This window comes from Eschscholzia californica, unplaced genomic scaffold, assembly GCF_041429995.1.
Source record: "Eschscholzia californica isolate CP2 unplaced genomic scaffold, dmEscCali1.0.p SCAF_1, whole genome shotgun sequence".
Classification (NCBI taxonomy): domain Eukaryota; kingdom Viridiplantae; phylum Streptophyta; class Magnoliopsida; order Ranunculales; family Papaveraceae; genus Eschscholzia; species Eschscholzia californica.
In genome coordinates this window covers 53,277,559-53,298,733 of record NW_028238198.1, presented here as the reverse complement: position 1 = coordinate 53,298,733, position 21,175 = coordinate 53,277,559, and the positions used below count along the sequence as shown (strand labels likewise).

The 21,175-nt window shown below is 40.9% G+C and overlaps 1 long non-coding RNA gene and 1 other non-coding gene across 2 annotated transcripts; one reads left to right on the top strand and one right to left on the bottom strand.

Moving 5' to 3' along the window:
• Nucleotides 1-4,106: 4,106 nt before the first annotated feature.
• On the bottom strand, nucleotides 4,107-4,178 carry TRNAD-GUC (transfer RNA aspartic acid (anticodon GUC)). The gene has a single exon. It is a non-coding gene; the product is annotated as a tRNA-Asp (tRNA).
• A 13,738-nt stretch (nucleotides 4,179-17,916) lies between these two features.
• Nucleotides 17,917-18,608, top strand: LOC147567593 (uncharacterized). Its single transcript, XR_015237805.1, has 2 exons — nucleotides 17,917-18,188; nucleotides 18,445-18,608. It is a non-coding gene; the product is annotated as an uncharacterized LOC147567593 (long non-coding RNA).
• The last annotated feature ends 2,567 nt before the right edge of the window (nucleotides 18,609-21,175 follow it).

Sequence of the window (21,175 nt, the reverse complement as noted above, 5' to 3'; positions counted from 1 at the left end):
AGAATCGAAGATTCCAACTCCTATCCGCCCGCTTGCATCCTTCGATCGATTTTTAAAGCTTGCAATTATCACCAGCATTTAGAAGTGTTAACTTCCTCCAAGATGTGTCACGTAAACATTCTATTTGCTAGTGTTTAATCATTATGGTCTCAAGCGCCGCGATTTGAGAGATGGTCTTTTCATAGTCTATACCATGAATTTGGTCACCTTGTTTCTTAGTCTTGATCTGAGAAACACCAACGTTTCCATCCTTGTCTATTTTGCACTTTGAAAAACCTATTTTTACTTAACAAGAACTATTCCTTTAAGGAAATAGACCAAGTTCCAAACTTGATTTGAGACATGGATTTCGTTCTGATCTTATGGCTCCAAACCATATATTAGAGTGATTCCGTCATAGCTTTTGTGTAGATTGTTCATTTTCTTCTTCAACAGGTTTTTAATCCTCTGAGACAGGTCTATGAGTCTTCAAGGCCTATAAGGGGTTTGAACAACTTTGAGACGCTCTCAACTTCTTGAGGGCTCTCCTACGAATCTAATTCAAATATTGAGATTCGTACAACACTGTCAGTTTGTTGCTCAGATCGAATTTCTTCGATATATTAAATTTCTCCCACGTGTCTTCTTGGAATAACTCTTATTTCAAGTGAGACACCATCGTGAGCAACAACTATCTTGTTCTCTGATTGTTTGTGGAAGAATCCCCAACATTTTTTTATCGCATAAAGAAATATTTTGTCTTATATGACAACTTGGTTCTCGGTAACCATTTACGGTAGTTTCATATCTCTAGACCTTGAGAAAATACCTCTTTGGAACCATTCCAACCCCATACTCTTATGGTGTCTTTTCGTCTATCGACAGAATGTGGTTAGGTAGGATAACCGACGATGTTTGAGAATATATCTCCGAAAGTGTTTGGAAGATTGGCCTATACCCATCATTAATCGACTCATGTATAACATGTTTGATCACTCCCATTTGACTCATGACCCATACGATGTGTTTGCTGGAGAAAGGTGAAAAACTATTTTTCAACTTCTTTGATGGTTATCAAATTCTTGACTCAAATATTCATCATCTCGATCTAATTGAATGACTTATATTTTGTCAAGTGGATTCTGGTTAACTCTAGTTAGTGTGTTAATAGTTTTACATACATCCGTATGTATGAAGACTATTAGTTCACTAGTCATATCTTCCTTTCGAAAAGGTGACTTTGTCAAATGGTCCTTTTGAACAAAAATTCACATGTGTCATATGATTCTAAATCATTGGACTTGAAGTCCATACCACTGGATCGTCATCATGTGTCTTATGTCAATTTGACGCAATGACATAGCTAGAGTTGACCGGCTTGAATCCTTTGATTATAGCCTATTGTATCATTGTTAACGCTTTAGGTCTCCTGGAGCCGACTTTGTTAATTTAGCACTAACTTAAAACATTATATGTTTCTAGAAGAACATAGTAACACTTATTAAGTTCTAAGCTAGATCAGTGTCTAAAAGAAGACTTTAATCCAATTCAGCATTCTTTGCAATCACTTGCTTCTGGTCCCTCTTGGATCTTTTTCTCCTTTTAGTCAAGTATGTAATTTCCTTGGGCTCACACTGAGACGCACATCCGGTCTTAAATACCTGATGAAGGAAGTCTACTAACCTGCTAGATTAACTTTGTTAACAAAGATGCATGAACCAGAATTCGCAATTCCGTTTATTTTGTCTTCCAGGTACTTAGGGTAGTTTCCTTTAATGGCCTAGTCATTGCTTTAGGAACATTTATACCAACCCTTTGTCCCTGTGAATCATAAGAAGCCTTCTTATATTCTTTTGGTTGCTGAATCTTAAGAACTTGCTTCTTCGATTGAACGTTCCTCAATGTTCTTTTCAGTTGTCCTTACTAATTGAGGTAGCAACGAATTTTAGGAATGGGATATTCTCGGACTTTTTCTTTGTTTCGAATTCGAGAGCGTTTCTCGGATTCTAATCCAATCAAGGAAATAAGTTTCGTTTTATTTCTTCTGATGGAATGAACGAGGAAAACTATTTTCAAGCAGTCATATATCCTGGGTGAGTAATGATGGGTCATGAAAATGTCCCATCTGAGTCGTTTAATTTAGTCGAGTTAGTTCGTTTCGAGTCTTTATTATAATAAAATGGTTGATTTTCTTGATTAGGTGTCTTTTGCAGAGTTAGGTGTGAAAAACGGTTAAAAACGAGGAAAAGATGCATGAAGGGTATTTTGGTCATTTGAAGTCAAGGACATTCTGGTAATTTGGCCAAGATCAGCGCGTGGTTGAAAAGTAGAGGTCGAGACGAGTCCGTAGGAGAAAACGGAAGTCAAATCGGAGTCCGGACGAAGGAATAAATCAAGGTCAAAGTTGAGCCAAAGAATGTTGACTGGTGGGACACCTTCGGGCATGTTTCTGGCGCGCGGTATATAGGAAGACACGTGAGCGCGCTGTGGAGGCTGGTGTATCCAATTCCCGTGTTTGCGTTGTGCAGCGAAATGGATTTTATACGCATGATAGAGTGTAGCGCGTCGCAACTTGCCTCCGTAATCCCGCTCCCACGTTCTAATCTTGACCGTTTGCTTCCGCGCTTACGAGATCGTGCGGCTGCTGACCGTCCCGTCATTAAGCTGTTTACATGTTACCCGAAGCTGTGTATTAGGATAGTCCCAGACGCGTGTCCATCTCTCGTCCCTCCAGATCCGCGCGCTTCAAGATCCGACGGTTTCTGAGTCGTCCCACTTTGTTATGCTACGTCCGTTCACACCCTAACGACCAGATTCTCCACCTCCTTCTCCAGCCGACAAGTGTCCCTCTCAATCTTGATTTCAAACCCTAGCCGCCTGGGTTTATCCTTTAAACCCTCCCAAATTCCAAAAGCGACCCTCTCTTTTTCACTTTTTACCAATTTAACCCAACAAAAAACCCTAACCCTATATAATAACTCTTGATCCTCCATTGAAACTTAGACTTGAAAGCCCTCTCAACCTCCTCTTACCTATCCCCTCTTACCTATTTCTTTCTCCAACCTATTTTCTCTACCAAATCAATCTTTTCCATCCTTTTTTCATCTTTCTCTACTACTACTACTTCCTCTCTACCACACTATTATTCTTCCATTAATAGTCATCTCCTTCTTTCTTCCATATTCTTCTATCATCTTTATCCCCTTTCATCTCTTCTTTCTACATCTAATTTCTAATTTCTTCCTTCTCTTTCTTTTTTCTTATTTGAGTGCAATAAAATAGCTAGTACTTGGATTTCTTGGAGTAAAATTCTTGAGCACAATTGGAGCAAATCTTGGATAAAATGGAGATACATGGGAATATGGAATTTGAACATTCTTGGTGATTTCTTTCCATTAATTTCTTAGTATTTTCATTTATTTTGAAATGTCAATGAATGTTACTCTAGATTCCATGTATAGTTAACTTAGCAATCTAAGGTTATAAATGAAACCTATTTTGGATCTTTGTAATACTTGTTTTGATTAATTAAATCCTTTGATGTGCTTTAATGTCTATTGATTGTTTATCTATATGGATTAGATTTTCTTTCCATTACTCATGCCTCATAATTAGATATTTAATACTTTCGTTAAGTTGTTAGATGGAGTATGCTTTTTAGATGATGAATAATAGTTAAGCAATCCGAATCTCTATAAGGTAGACAATTAGAATTAGTAATTACAAAATTGTTTTATCTAGAACATCATCCGGAATCCAAATAGTTCATTATATTGGATCCCGAGTAAATACAAAAGAGATTTAAGTAATTAATTGCTTGTTTTATAAAGTGAAATTGTGCGGTGGATTTTATAATCTTAGATATCCTCTCACCTCTCTTTTAGATATTTGATTTAATTTTATTTGTTTTCTTATTTCTTACAAATCAATCATCAATTCTATGAAGTGGGGTGTGTGTGTTTTAGTCTAAGTAGCTATTGACATCTTGATTATTGGGTTAAACTCGCCTTCAATATCCGAAGTTGCCTACCTATCCCTTGGGACGATTCATGAATTTACTAACATACTATAACTTGACCCCGTATACTTGCGGGAATAGACCTATTTTAGGCCTATCAAGTTTTTGGCGCCGCTGCCGGGGATCGAACCCGGGTCACCCGCGTGACAGGCGGGAATACTTACCACTATACTACAACGACAAGTTAGTTCTAAGTTTCATATAATTCTTATATGTTTTATAAGTTTTATTTTGTTCCAATTCCTATTTTATTATATGTTTCATATAATACTACAATATGTTTTATATGTTTTATTAGATGGGACATATAATAATTCTTATATGTTTTACTTCTAAGGCGTGGTTTGTTCCAAGTTTGGGGATGGCGCGAGCTTGGCAGCAACTTGGAACCTCTTTATACATGAGCCTTGGTAGTATCATCATTTATCTCCTTCGGTTATGGTAATATCTCCACTCTTCTCTTTAGATTGATGTGTCTCTTTATCTTTTGGTGAGTGTATGCTTATAATATTGAGGACAATGTTAGTTTTAAGTTTGGGGATGCGGGATATGACCATAACCAATGCATGACCATGGGTTTCAAAGACAAAAGGGTTCAAATTAGCCAAAATTTGAAAATTTTGAACATTTTGAGTTGATTTGCATGTGATTCTAGTGATAATTTTAAGAATTTTGATGCATATGTGTCGAGTTGATGAGTTTTGTGATTGCTAATGGCCTTTCCATGAAAGTCGAGTCCTTTAGTGTTTGTGTTGTGCCATGTGAGTGACATCTTAGTGAAGAAGAAACATTTCTAAGAGACCTAAAGTAGACATTAGTGGAGACTTAACCCATGTGAGAGCTCAAAGCCTAAATTGTCATTCGAGTGTACTCTTCCGCGCTAACTCCGAGTAGAATGAAGAGCTACTCAACCTCATAACTTATAAAAGAGCTCATTTGATCTCGTGTGCTCAATTTCCTTATCCACTAGGAGTGACATTAGGATAGCGAATTAACCTCGCCCTTGTAGTCCATGAAACCCAATGAGAATGCCAACTAGAGGAAAGCGGATACTCTATCACCATCCATCATCTTATATCCCGAGAATGAAGACATGAGATAAAAAAATGAAGAATGTCAAAAGCAAGTATGAAATGAAAAGTTGATTGCAAGAATAGAGTTGTGTGTGTTGTATTTTGTTTTGGTTATTTGTATTTGTGTTATGAAAAGAAAAGAAAAAAAAACAAAGAAGAAGAAATGAAAAAAAAGTGATATAAAAAAAAAAAGAAAAAAAAAGTGAAAAAAGTGATTTTTGTGTATGTTTGAGCATGTGTTAGCTCTTTGGTGTGAGTGATGTGATTGTAAATATGTGTTGGTGTTTTTGTTCATGAATAAGTATTTGAATCAAGAAACAAATGTTGAGATGCTTAAGAGGTTATACCATCAAGTAACTCTTTACTGGTCATACTCCTATGACTATTGGTTGATGAATAACACGTTTATGTGTTCAATTCATCCTTTGCCTCGAAGTCTAAAACTCTTTTGCTTACTCGTTGAGAATGACCATTTAGGCATGTAGACCTCTTCATAAATCTACCCGTATTGTCCTAAGGTTAAAGATGACACCCTACGGAGGCAGACCCACCATCGATGAACAAGGGCTCAACAGATGTCTTAATCTGGGTAGGCTTTACTCGAAATTCTTTTGGAGACTTTTACGTATTTTATCAAGTATGCGCTATTGTGAACTCTAACATAACCATTCATGACTTAACACGTAGAGTATATGTAAGTTTGCGTAAGGAATTAATTAGTTCCTAGTATACCTCCTAAAAAATCTATACATTTAGGTTACTTCTTGTTCGCCTATGGTTTGTTTGGATTTCTATCCTTGAACCTCCATTGACTACTCCCACTTAAACCATAATCCCATCGTTCGGTTTATCAATGGTTTCTATGACCCTATACTCTAAGTATTATTCGGGCACATACTTATGCTTAGAAACAAGAATAGATAACTTATCTGAAGGCAATACTGTTCTACGCATTCACATATACATACAGAAATATGACATTCATAAGATAAAATATGTATCCTAAATTCGTTTCCCTTGTTCAATCACGTGCTTGATAAAGTGATACCTGACGTCAATGTGTTTAGTTCTTTCGTGATTTATTTGATTTTTAGGCAAATGAATAGCACTTTGGTTGTCGCACTAGACCTCTGTCACCTCCTGCTTCAGGCCCAAATTTCGAACTAAACCACTCAACTATATTGCCTCATTCACTGCCTATGTTGCTGCCATGTACTCTACTTCGGTTGTAGACAGCGCTACCACCTACTGCAGCACTACTCTCCAACTAATGGCACTCCCGCAGAATGTGAATGTGTAGCCCGTCAGCGACCTCTGTCGTAAACCAAACCAAGCTCCGCAGTTCCTCCTAGATACCGCAATATCCATTCACAGCCTGCCAATGACCTCTCCCAGGTCTTCCCATGTATCTGCAAGCTATCAGCATGTCATCCACATACAGAAGTAGATACACAAAAGAAGCATCCGATAGTTTCTTGTAGTACACACAACTATCATACCTGCTTCGGTCATAGCCGTTTTTAACCATAAACGTGTCAAAACGCTTATACCACTGCCTAGGAGACTATTTCAGTCCATACAAAGACTTCTTCAGAAAACATGCTTGGTATTCTTTCCCGAGAATTTCAAACCCCTCTTGCTGACGCATATAGATTTGTTTTTCCATCTCTCCATGTAAGAACGCAGTCTTAACATCAAGCTACTCCAGTTCCATATCATACAAAACAACCATAGCATGTATCACTCTAATAGAGCTATGTTTAACAACAGGAGAAAATACCTATCCCTTCTCGCTGTGTAAACCCCTTAGCTAGTAACCGTGCTTTGTAACGTGCATCTTCCACCCTTGGGATTCCTTCTTTCTTCTTGAAAACCCATTGCTACCAACAATCTTCTGACCCTTAGGTTGTTCGGCTAATTCCCAGGCCTGGTTCTTCCGAAGAGACTCAATCTCCTCATTAATGGCAAGAGACCACTGCCTAGATTCATCACTCCTTATAGCTTCTTCGTAGGTGCATGGCTCACTAAGTGCAAATGCAACCATATCTGCCATCCCATACCTTTCCGGTGCCCGGATGTCTCTCCTTCCCCTATTCCTCGCAAAACTGTAATGAACCAGCTCTGGTTCATCTTCCTCAGCTTGCTCATTTATCTGAGGCCGAACCTCTCCCGGAGTGTCTATCTCAAACTCCACCTGCTCCCTATGATCGTCCTGCTCCACCTGTTTACCAACACCCACTCGAGCATCTACAGGCGTTACCTTCTGAGTTACCATGGCTAACTCATCAAAAGTAACATCTCTACTTATGAGAAACTTCTTCGATTTTCCATCTGGATTCCACAACCGATAACCCTTAACTTCAGGCTCATACCCAAGAAATACACATTTCTTAGCCCTCAGATCAAGTTTATCTTCTTTAACATGTGCATAAGCCGGAAAACCAAAGATCCTCAAGTTCTCATAATTACCAGGATAACCAGACCATACCTCATTAGGAGTTTTACAGTCAATAGATCTACAGGGTGAAATATTTACCAGATACGTTGTCGTGTTCACTACTTTAGCCAAGAACACCTCCGGCAGCCCTGTATTTGAAAGCATACAACAAGCTTTTTCCAATAAAGTTCTGTTCATACGTTCCGCCACCCCATTCTGTTGTGGGGTCTTTCTAACCGTATGGTGTTGCTGATGTCGAAAATTGGCTCCCGGTTAAATAAGCATGAAAAAAAGAGTTGATGCATGACAACCTCCGTTATGATAGAATATTCTGTTTAAAGAGAGGAGATTCCTCTGTACAGCTATGCTTCTTTGCTCCTTGCTTCCTGCTTCAGCTCTTGACTTCTTGTCCAGCTCCTGATTCCTTGCTCCAACTCCAGATGCCTTGCTCATGTTCGTCTGTTCTCGAGGGGGGAAAACCTGCAAAGGGTTCGAAAACCGCTCCGACGCTTAAGACAGTCAGGGTGCTTTTTGCAGTAAAAGAATGAATATTGATTGATCCTTTTGGGGGGCGAGTTATGAGAACTCTGTTTTGGGGGGGTGATCCTTCTGGTGTGAAGGGATCTTATTTTTAGGAGAGATGGTGTGTTTGTTCTCTAGACGATGTGGGGGGCCTTTTATAGGCGAAGTTAAGCCGACTGTTATTAGTGGCGGTGGTGAGGCGGTGGCCGTCAAACCGTAATAGAAGTTACCTCTTTTGTGTATCTAGGGTTTCTCTTCGAGTCTATCCTGGATCTTTGATAAGTGAAAGTTCCGAAGTTCAAGGATGCTTCGTCGATATCTTGCCGGAGTGATAGACTCTAAAGGAGAAGTTTCCTCCTTTAGATACTGCTGAGTCCAACCGGGCTTAAACACTTCAAGATGCGTAACCGACTGAGATCTTTTTGGAGAGGTCGGGATTAAGTTCTTAGGGCTGATATCTTCCCAGTTCTGGGCGTAAGATATGGGTTGAACCTGTGGAGACCCCCCTTGTTCCTTTAGAGATCCTAGGGCTGATCTATCCATGTCAAGGGTGTTTTGTGCAGAGCTGGTTTCTTCTGGCCAACCTCTCGGTTGTGAGAATGTGTGGTGGACCATGGGCTTTAGCTGTCCGGCTACCTTAAGTCGAGCTGTTCCGAGAGACTTCTAGTCTGATCTTTGACTCTTCAGACGTTAGTCAACGTCCGGACATTTTATGCATCATCATGCGTCCCGCCACTCCTTAGTTGAAATAGATAGACTAAGGAGTAGAAGTAATTAGTGTGTTTTACTTTGAAGGCCAGAAGTCGAAAGTACTACCTGTCCCAGAGCTGTACCGTTGAGCTCTTTGGGCCTTACGTTGACCATGGCCGTTTGGTGGAGTTCTGTCTTACTGTCAGTACTCCAGAGCAAATTGATGTTCATGAATTGGAGATTTTCTTTGACTAGGTGTTAGCTCTGCTAGAGCTGATCCGACTGTGTTCTGACACGTGGCTTATGATTCTAGGGCACGTTTCGCCTTCTGCGCAAGCAATTGATTCTTTTCCATGCGTGATTTTATGATGTCATAGATTTGATTTTCTGATCCCGTGCTTCTGGCGCTGATCTTTTGGATCTTTTCACACGGCAACCTGCTCTGCCATTTGTGGGTGCGTGGAACGTCGTGACTGGTGAACGAGGCACACCTCCTTGAAATCTTCAGAAGCCTCTTTGGTAACCGCGGTTCTTGAGCTGTTCGCACTTCCTAGTTATCATTCCGTTGAGTGTTTTCGAGGCGAGTCTGGTCTGTCGCCTTTAATGCTTCTTATCTATTTCCGAGAGGTCTCTTGGTTATCCTCTTACTATAAATAGCCTGCTTTTGCCTCCTAATTCTTCATTACCGAAAAGTTTTAAAAACATCTCGGCTGTTCTTTCCTTCTGTTGTTGCTTCGTCATTTCTTCTTGTTTACTTCCCAAAGGTTCGGGATGAGGCCCCTGTTTGAGTTCATGCCAAGAGTTTGCTTTGATGAATGTTTCTTCATAATGACCGTGATAAAGGATGAGTTTCTTCATAATGGGCGTGATAATTTCACGCGCTGTTATGTTTGAGCTCAAAGGAGGGTGAGGCTTGTCAGTACTGCCTTCCGCCTGGGTGCTAAGGGCAGGGTGATGATGCCCAGAGGGCTTCTTCGTCCTTAACTGCATCTCTGAATGGGAGTTCCTGTCAGCCTTTCCGCTTTTCTTCTCTCAAACTCCATGACGACTCTTTTTGCAGTCTCTCATGTTTTTTGATATGTTTTCCTTTCCCTCAACAATTGGGGCTTTTTGTAATTTCTTCTGTAATAGACCCAAATGCCATTGGTGGTTTTGGGTGTCATTTTCTGTAATTTCTTCTGTAATAGCCTCTTCTTATGAATTAATAAAGAATTACCTTTTCTTCATTACTTTTGTGCTTTCCTTTATTTCCCATGTTTGGGTCTGCTAGTTTCCCAAGACTGCTTGCCGCGACTCTTCGTTGATCTCGCCCTATCATCATGGCCCTTTTTGCCTTACAAATGGACGTTTAAGGCAAGAATAATTTTTTCAAATCTCACCATGTCTCTTTTAATGGTTAGTGGAACTCTTTCTGGTAGTGATGTTAGGGTTGCCTTCCACATGGTTCTGAATCGTGATGACTTTTCCATTGAGCACTTCTGCATGGAAGTGGCTGGCGAGGGTTTTGTTGACGTCCTTCGTCCGCGTGATCTTATGGGTGACAATCACCTTTCTACCCTCAGTTCCTCCATGCCACTTTATCCTCTAGTTTATTCTCTGACTGGTACTACCTGTACTTCTGAACCTGCTCTTTTTTCTGCTGTGAGTTTCTGGTTCGTCGCCGTGGAGGTGGTCGCCTTTTGGTCGTCATGATCAGGGCTTCGGTGGATATTGGCGGTCCTCCGTCCTCTTCTTCTGGCAAATAAGAGCTTGCCACCAAACTGTATTTTCCTGTTTTCTTAAATATGTAATTAAAAAGTTAATGTAATTAGCCCTATACTCACTAATGCAATTTTTCTTAGGCTTACTACGCATGCTCCGAATGATCGCTCCTGCAAAAGAAATAATTTCAGACCTAGTTTAACATGCCCTAAGCTTACTATTTCCTTCTGCAAAATAGAACCCAAATTAGCCCTGCGTAAAAAGTTTTGAATAGTGTTAGAGTTTTTTGCTCTGCCCCTGTTTGTTTATACCAGAGCTGTCTTCGCATAACTAGTTTCGCCAGGACTCGTCCTTAGACCTCTGGTCGTGGCTTTCGCTACCAAAGCAGGTTTCATCAGCTTGAGCTTGGCAAGTTTCACTAGGACTTCTCCTTAAACCTCTGGTCGTTGCTTTCGCTACCAGAGCTAGTTTCGTTGGCTTGAGCAGGACTAGTTTTGCCAAGATTTCTCCTTAGGCCTTTGGTCGTGGCTCTCGCTACGGGAGCTGGTTTCACTAGCTTGAGCTTGGCTAGTTTAACTAGGACTTCTCCTTAAACCTCTGGTTGTTGCTTTCGCTACCAGAGTTGGTTTCGCCAGCTTGAGCTTGGCTAGTTTAACTAGGACTTCTCCTTAAACCTCTGGTCGTGGCTTTCGCTACCAGAGCTGGTTTCGCCAGCTTTAGCTTGGCTAGTTTAACTAGGACTTCTCCTTAGGGCCCTCGGTCGTTGCCATAGCTATCGAGGCTGTCCTGTCCCTGTTCGTAACTTTCGCTAGCAAGGCTGTTTTCGTCGGCTTGAGCTCGACTTGTTTTCACCGGGACTCCTCCCGTGCCCCCAGTCGTGGCCTTAGCTACCAGAGTTGTCTTCCTCATTTTAAGCATGAATAGTTTCGCAAGGACTTCTCCTTATACCCCCGGTCACCTTCATCGGGGCGGTAGTTTTATCTAGGACTTCTCCTTCGGGATCCACAGGGACCACGTTTTACTCGAGTAAAGGGTTGAGTTTGGCTAGGCTCCTCCTTGTGAGGCCTCGGGTCGCAGCCGTAGCTAACGGAGTTACCTCCTTTGCCGGCTTGAGCTGATAAGTGTAACTAGGACTTCTCCTTGGGACCTTGGTGAGGGGTCGGTTTTTACTCGAGCAAAGTTCAGTTTAACTAGGACTGCTCCTTAGGGCCCTCGGTTGTCGCTGTAGCTACGGAAGCTATCATGTCCCTGATCGTGGCTTTCGCTTAGCAGGGTTTTTTAAATTAGGGCCCTTGGTCGCTGCTCTCACCTACCAAGGCTGCCTTTAGGCCCCTGGTCGTGGCTTTCGCTGTCAGGGCTACCTGCTCGATTCAGAGCGAGATGAGTTTTAATTAGGACTCCTCCTATTATAGTGTCTTGTGCTAAAAAATATTTTTATTTTATAAGGTAAAATATGTAGCTAGTAATGCTACTTCTTTTGTCTAATGGCTTTATTCAAAAAAAAAGGGAAAGATAGTAGGGGTAGTGATGACTTTAGTTTTTCAGCTCTGCATATCTGCCGTCGGGTCATCGTAGAACACTTTGTCTCCTCCAACTGTGACTGGATTCACTTCTTCTTGTTCGCAGCCCTGGGCAGAGACGAGATAGCATTCCCGGGCTATTTTCTGATCTCCCTTGACCGTTTCGATGAGATTCGTTCCCGGAATTGGGAACTTCATCATAAGGTGGTTCATGGAAACTATTGCTCCTGAATCCCTCAGGAAGTTTCTTCCTAATATGACGATTGCGAAGTTTAGCATTATCGCCTTTGCTGATTCTCCTCCGCCAATTAGTACTGGCATGGTCGTTATTCCGTCTGTTTCAACCTGATTGTCTCCGAATCCTGTCAAGCAAGATTTAAAATATTTGAGATGGCATTCGCTTACCCCGAGTGTTTGGAAGCACGCTCGGCTCATGACCTCCGTGGAGCTCCCTATATCGACTAGAATGCGTTTTATCCTATAATTCGCAACTACAACTGTTATTACCAGCGGATATGCATGTGGAGTTATTACCCCGATCAGATCGTCGTCTGTAAAGACAATGGGTGGAGTTTCCACGGCAGGCTTGATTAGAAAGACCGACTGGTTTTTTGCTTCGTTGGCGTATCTGCGCTGCTCGCCTTAGGTTGCTCCTCCGAGGGTAGGTCCTCCTGCTATGGTATTGATATTCCCCAATACTCCGGTGGACCCCTCTGAACCTTTGTTTGCTTTCTAGAAATGGGGCCATGCCCGTTGATTTCAGATCCCGATCCGATTGCTGCCCTGTTTACTAGCTTTTTGTTTTGGTATTCGTAGGGTCGTTGTTCTTTATGGATGTATTTATCCAGTTCTCCTTTTCTTACCACCTCCTCAATCAGATTCTTGAGGTGCCGATAGTCGTCGGTCTTGTGGCCGTAGCCTCTGGGAAAGGCACACCACACAGTCATATCTTAGGAACCGAACTCTCCTCGGTCGTCATTGGGTTTGGGCAATTCAATCTTTCCTTTCGCTACTAGTACTTGCAAGATTTCCTCCCTCCCTTTCATTTGGGGGGTGTATGTTGTGAAGTCAGCCCTGGGCCTCCTGCCTCGCTCTCGTTCCCTCGGTAACCTGACTTCCTCCCCTTCTCTTTTTCGGTGGCGTTCACTTTCATAAGGAATATTGGCCACCTCCTTCTTTCGTAAATAATTCTCCACTGTCCTGATAAACTGTTGCAACCTTTCTATCAGATCTGCGAGGCTGCCTGGCTTTCTCCCCGAGATATCTTTGATTACGTCGTCCTGTCTGAGACCTCTCTGTAAGGCGACAAAAGCGACGTTTGATTCCAGGTAGGGAACCTGTACCATAAGGTTGCGAAATCTCTGCCAGTAGCCTTCGAGAGTTTCGCTCTTTCCTTGTACCACATTGAACAACTCGTCGGTCCCTCTCTTGATGCTGGTGCTTCCTCGGAAAGCTTCGCAGAAAGCTTGGGCGAGTTGGTCAAAGGACTTTATTGATCCTGGGGCTAGCGCTTGGTACCATGCCTGAGCTGGCCCTTTTAGGATTCGAGTTGCCGAATGTGAGGATTTGCTGGAGAGATCCCCTCCTTTTAGCGCCAAATGCTGATGTCGAAAACTGGCTCCCCGTTAAATCATCATGAAAAACATAGTTGATGCATGACAGCCTCCATAATGATAGAATATTCTGTTTAGAGAGGGGAGATTCCTCTGTACAGCTCTGCTTCTCTACTCTGCTCCGCTCCTCTGCTCCGCTTCTTTGCTCATTGCTTCCTGCTTCAGCTCCTGATTTCTTGTCCAGCTCCTGATTCCTTGCTCCAGCTCCAGATGGCTTGCTCCCGTTCGTCTGTTCCCAAGGAAGGAAAACCTACAAAGGGTTCGAAAACCGCTCCAACGCTCAAGACAGTCAGGGTGCTCTTTGCAGTAAAAAGATGAATATTGATTGATCCTTTTGGGGGGCGAGTTATGAGAACTCTGTTTTGGGGGGTGATCCTTCTGGTGTGAAGGGATCTTATTTTTAGGAGAGATGGTGTGTTTATTCTCCAGAGATCGTGTCCTTTGAAGGACGATGTGGGGGGCCTTTTATAGGCGAAGGTAAGCCGACTGTCCTTAGTGGCGGTGGTGAGGCGGTGGCCGTCAAACCGTAATAGAAGTTACCTCTTTTGCGTATCTAGGGTTTCTCTTCGATTCTTCCCGGATCTTTGATAAGTGAAAGTTCCTATGTTCAAGGATACTTCGTAGATATCTTGCCGGAAGGATAGACTCTTAATGAGAAGTTTCCTCCTTTAGATACTGCTGAGTCCAACCGGGCTTAAACACTTCAAGACGCGTAACCAACTAAGATCTTTCTGGAGAGTCCGGGATTAAGTCATTAGGTTGCGCAACACTGATATCTTCCCAGTTCTGGGCGTAAGATATGGGCCGAACCTGTGGAGACCCCTTTTATTCCTTTAGAGATCCTAGGGCTGATCTATCCATGTCAATGGCGTTTTGTGCAGAGCTAGTTTCTTCTGGCCAACCTCCCTGTTGTGGGAATGTGTAGTGGACCATCAGGGGTTTTAGTTGTCCTGCTACCTTAAGCCGAGCTGTTCCGAGAGACTTCTAGTCTGATCTTTGACTCTTCAGACGTTAGTCAACGTCCGGACATTTTATGCATCATCAAGTGTCTCACTATCCCTTCGTCTACACAGAACCTATTACACTCGTTTCCACAAAATTTCATGCCATTGTCAGTCCTCAAGCGTTTGATCGACTTTCCAGTCTGCTTCTCAATCAAGGCCTTCCACTGCTTGAACTTGACGAATGTCTTATCTTTGCGTTTCAGTATGTAGACCCATACTTTCCTAGAAAAATCATCTATGGAGGTTAACATGTATCTAACCCCACTATGTGAACTGACCCGAGAGGGACCCAAAGATTTGAATGGATGTAATCCAGAGTTCCTTTGGTATTATGAACTGCTATACTGAACTTTACCCGACATTGCTTCCCGAAGACGCAATGTTAACAGAATTGCAGTTTTCCAACCTTCTGCTCACAGAGTAAACCCTGCTTGCTCAATATAGCCATCCCCCTTTCAATCATATGTCCTAACCGCATATGTTATAGCTTGGTAGTCTCAATTTCCTTGTCTGATGATGATACCGCTACAGATCCGGTAACAGTGTTACCCTGTCACACATATAGACCATTCTTTTTCAACCCCTTCATAATTGTAAGACTCCTCTTAGAAAACCGAAGAACACCACCTTCACCAGCATATTTGCAACCATTATCATCCAGAGTTCCCAAAGAGATTAGATTCCTCTTCAATTCTGGAACATGTCTGATGTATGTTATAGTCCTCACAACACCATCATGCATCTTGATTTGAATACTACCAATTCCAAACACCTTACAAGGAGCGTCGTTTCCCATTAACACCTTACCGCCATTAATGGTTGTGTAAGTGGAAAACAATTCCTTATGAGGACATACATGGACGTACAACCAGTATCCAAAATCCACCTCTCTTCAGCGATGCAGACATTGATCGCCAGAACCATAGCTTCATAACGTTCTTCAATGATTGCCAAGACATTACCATCATCTTCTTCGAGGACTGCTGCCTCACCTGACTTCTTCCTAAGCTCAGGACAATTCTTATTGAAGTGTCCCTCTTTCTTACAATTAAAGCATCTGTACTTCTTAGGTTTCGATTTAGACCGTGAACGGCCCTTTCCATCGACCACATGCTGCGACCTTCCCTCACAACCAAACCATCTTCTGACTTATTTTCTTCCATTGACTTGCGTCTCAATTCCTTCAAGTTCAATGCTGCTTTAACATCCTCAAAGGTTGTAGTTGTTTTACCAGACATAAAAAAATCAAGAAAGCTTTCATATGATGGGGGCAGGGATGCAAGCAATAGTACTTCCTTATCTTCCTCTTCGAATTTGACATCTATATTTGCCAAATCTAAGAATACTCGATTGAGTTCATCCATATGGTCTTTCAACGATTCCCCTTCTAACATTTGTAAGCTAAATAATTTCTTCTTTAGTACAAATGATTAGTTAGAGATTTCGTCATATACCTTGTCTCCAGCTTACTCCATAGCCCATCGGCTGTAGTTTCCGTCGCTACTTCCCGCAAGACCTCATTGCTCAAACAGAGTAGAATCTGACCATGAGATCTTCTTTCTCTGCTTCTGAAAGTGATTCAACAAGTGCAGCCTTCCCATTCAACGTCTTCGGCAGAACCTGTTGAACTAATAATGCTCGCATCTTAATCTTCCAAAGATTAAAATCGTTACTTCCATTGAACTTCTCTATCTCGTATTTCGCCATCACAGAAACCTCAAAACCAAAGCTCTGATACTAGTTTGTTATGCCAGTCAGGGTTAATGTGATCAATACGAACAATCCAAGACAAAGAATAGGAATAGTAAAGAACAATCAAGAACAGAACACAGAGATTTACGTGGTTCGGTTGGTGAGACCTACTCCACGGCGACAACGGCGCGATGATTTCCAGTATGATAAGCAAATTACTTTACACAAGAGATTCGTGAGATTGTGCTACTGATATCTCCTTAAGGTTTAGTTTATTTAGCCACTAAACCCTAATCCCACCGCCTCACCGACTCTCTACAACTCACTCTCTACAACCGACATTATACATGGATAACACTAATCACCGACATGAGCCTAGCTTCCGCATTCCAGCTCTGTCTCGGAGTCCAGCTTTGCCTCCCAGCCCTGCTTCGCATATCAGCTCTATCTCAGCAATCAGCTCCGCTAACGGATCCAAAATTCATATTCGAATCACTTCTAACAAGTTGAATAGATGAGAAGGTGTAATGGTTTAAGCTTTTTAGGGTTCAATGGAGTTGGTTTCTCTCAGATTTGATGAGAACGAGAAAGAGAGAAAGAGAGGAGGCGGCAAGATAAAGTGGTAGTTGGAATGGGATTAGGGCTTTTATAGGGTTCAAGGGGCGTCTTAGGGTTTATACCAGACGCCCCTTCTGATCCAACGGCTGAGGTATGCCCCGAAGAGACGCGATACCTCGGTCGTTGGATCTAAAGATCTCAAGGTTTTGAATCATCGGGCATCGGGTATCGGACGGGCTTATTTGACCGGGACTCAGATTTGAGCCCCTGTCCGAGTCCCGCCTATAAGCCCGAACCATCGGGCCGGGTATGCCCGGCTCGGGTAGCTTTCGGTTTTCGGGTGTAAACCGTCTGGGCGGATCGGGCTGGGTCTCGGGTTCGTGGACCGTTTTCCCACCCCTAGTTCTAATATATTTAAAAGTTTTAGCTGAAAAAAATCTCTTACAAAATATAGGATTCTGTTATAGGATGGTGAGGACCAGCCTTCTGGGCCGCTAGTGACACTGTCCGCTTTGGCACATCTGGGCCTCAAGATTTTAAAAGGCCTCAGTTGAGAAAGGTGCTTATTAAAAGGAGCACCACACCCCTGTCTCCCACCAATCTGGGATTGCTTTACAACACACCCTCCAAAGACCACATCACATTAGAGTGAATCGTGCTGATAGCGTGTTATAGGATGGTGCGGACCAGCCTTCTGGGCTGCTAGTGCTACTGTCCGCTTTGGCACACCTAGACCTCACGGTTTTAAAAGGCCTCACTAGGGAAGGGTGCTTAACCTCTTAAGAGGAACACCACATTCTTGTCTCCCACCAATGTGGGATTGCTTTACAACAGATTGTGCATTTAACACACAAAATCTTTTGGATTCTTTTGTCAATTGGCTCTCATGGTTTATTAAGGAATCATTTACCCATCCCACCACCCCATATGATTCTGCATTTAACATACAAAATCTTTTGGATTCTTTTGTCAATTGGCTCTCGGTTTAGTAAGGAATCATTAACCAATCCCCGCCTCCCTTCTGACATATGTCCATACATGTTATATCACAAATCTTTTAGATTTTATTTAAAGTAGATAAAATATGGGGGATTTCGTTACCTACAAATGTCACTTGTCACACTTAATGACTTCAAAATCATTTGTTCCTACAAATAAGTCCACATCAAAGTTTAGAGAAGGAAATATATTTAGTACAGAAGATTTGGTGTTTTGTTGGTGTAAGAAGATATGGAAGCTAAAATTGTTAAACAGACGAGGAATGTGATTATGTTGGTCATGGTAGTGCTTGTTATGCTAGGCATGTTCAGCCAACAAGCTTCGGCACAAGACGCATTTTGTATCCTAAATTGCGCTAGGAGATGTGCTTCCCACCGTAGAGGTATACCCATCTTGTCAATTCACTCACTTCCTATATATATATATATCACTTTTTAAATTTTGTGCCTTTTCGGCATGACTGGTTCAATGTATTTTAAGTTTCCAAAAGATAATATGTGTATATATGAAATATTTTAAGTTGTATAATAAAGATTACATAACCTTAAAGGTTATAGAAATTTTCGTACAAAATTTGGTTGTTAAAGTAGACTTTTATATTTGATGATAACACTAACTTCAAATTTCATGACTTGCAGCACTGGGGTCGTGTCTTGCTGCATGCCTTGCAAAATGCCTCTAACAATATGAGAGTTGTTTTTAACTTATGGGATGAAAATGGTAGCTTGTAAATGGGTTTCTTGATCGCTTAATTTGTCATTGTATGAATTATGTGATCTAAAATAAAATATCTCCTTAAAAAGCGTCACATTGTTTTTCTCAATTTTCCTTTACTAATTTATTATTATTATTGTTATTGTATGCTCAACCCAAGTCAAAGTGTCACAAGACTTAATTACATAGGCTAATTGAGGGTAAAAGAAAAATAATTGAGATGAAAAGTCTCATTGCTTATTTCCAATTAATTTGAAGTTTGATGATAACAATTTTACTATGGTGTCAGATTTGTACTACAAGAAATAAACAACAACCTCACATACTTTACCTTTGGAGAGGAAAAACGTCCAACTCAAAAATTGGAAAAGAAGTAAAATACAACAACTGTCTCTAGCGTAAAAAAAAAATAATAAAAAGAAAAAGTTTACTTGACGACTCACATATAGGCGCAAATGACGTCGATCCAATAGCATTAGTACATAGTTTGGTGACAACTTTACTTGGCGACTCACGTAAAATACAACAACGAGTTATATATGAGGGAGACAACCAAGTGTTGATCAACTCGTTGATGGGCAGCCGAGATGACCCCCCGTGGAAGATAAGGAGACATGTGCTGGCAGCTAGGGTTTTACTACAGGCCCAACCCAATAGCCACTTCGTCCAATGAAACAAAGAGGCTAACGAAGTTGGCCACCAAACGGCCCAACGGTATATGGTCCATTGAAGACTATTTACATTTCCGTCCTGATATTGGAACCATGTAATCTTTAGTCCTTTTAACTTCTTGTATCTATCCACCAGTTGCCATTTTTCAGCCTTTCAATGAAGTTAATTTCCAGAAAATGAAAAAGTTCATTCCGTCCATGTTATCCAAAGAGGGTACATATGGGTACATATTGTCGCGAATAATATTACCATTTACTTTATATTTGTAACATAGACATATGTAGTGGCTACAAGATTTGGTGCCACTATATGGTTCGCAATAGCCATCTTCAATGCAAAAAGGTTGTGCCCTAAAGTACTGTCGACGACGGTGTTCAACCGTCCACTAAGATCTAATATAAATTTATTTTCATTTTTTAGAAAGCAAATATCCTATCAAGGAGAATTGTTCGTTGTGATATTTTTTGAGGGGCCTATAGAATCAGTGTGATTTTAGCCAAATAGGATTATAAAACTCAATGTCGCAAATCAGCGACTAATGCGAATTTATTCTGCTTTGATGTGAACACTTCATTGGTGGTACTTCCCGAATAATTTGTCCCACAATGATGAAATTACTCAGAATCTCAAGATAACTGACATTTTCTTGATAATACCACTGTTTGCTTCATTTTTGTTTCTTTGATCTCAATCAACCATTATGTCGTTCCAAGTTGATAACAAATCGGATAGATAGAATCTAAATAATAATTTTGCATCAGATCTTTAACTAAAAATTGATTCGAAGTTTGAGATTTATAGAAAAAAATAATGAATAAATAACGATTGATTTGGTACAAACTGCAAATTATTATGTCGAACTAGTGATAGGTATGGGTAGATAATCACAGAGATCATCTGAAAATACACAATAACAATCGATAATGGTGAACCTAATGATGATTTGTCAAGAATAAAAGATTGATCTTACTCCCCTTATCATTTTCTCTCTTTCTCTCTCTCTTGATGTCTCCTATCCAACCCTAACCATTTGTAGTCTTATTTGTCATAGTTATTTTACTTTTCTTCCATTACTAACCTTCCTCCATATATATATACTAGGGTATAGCCCGTACCCATAGGGTAAGAATTTTCTATAATGATAAAGAATTTTAAAATGGAAAGATGAAACAGGAAAGGAAATTCTTTCAAAGAGAGAAGATGATTATTTTGAAAACTAATCGTAGAGATCATTTATGGGTGAAGAGAGATAGTTTTGATTGTGGGTAGTTAAAATCGAATTGGTAGGGAGATTTTAGAAAGATGAAGATGTGGGCAATTTTCTTGTTATTATTTAAGACATAAATAACCTTTGATATTATATCTAATTACAAAATTTGGTATGATAATCCGACGGACCTGAATATCTCATACATAAATCTACGGTCCACCCAAAAAAAAACCATTGTGCTTTATATAATCTATTATATAAAACACAATGTTCTGTGTTGACTGGAACAAACTGAGAGACAAATCCAGTCATTTGCTCACCCACTCAATGCAAGAAAGTAAACAAAGTGATGAATCTGAACTGTCTATCCTGCGTTTTCTCTCAGATCATGGCCTTTAGATTTATTACCTGCCCCAAAAGAATAAAATTTGTTCACCCACTCAATGCAAGAAAGTAAACAAAGTGATGAATCTGAACTGTCTATGCGGTCATGTATCTTTACGTTGAAATGAATGAGACCCACTAATGAGGAGAAATTAATTTATTATAATGATAAATCCGACCGTCCTTTTTGGGTTTGATTAGTCAGATTGAATCTTTACCACTAAATCATAAATGTTTTTCGGAAATTAAATCATACTTTATTATAATTCTTTATCTCTCATAAATCTCGACCGTTACATGCCATCAAGTAGGTGAAATTATTTTGTCTCTATTCTGTTGTCTTTTCCATTCCCCTCTAAACGGTTGATTTCAAGGAATTACATTACCTC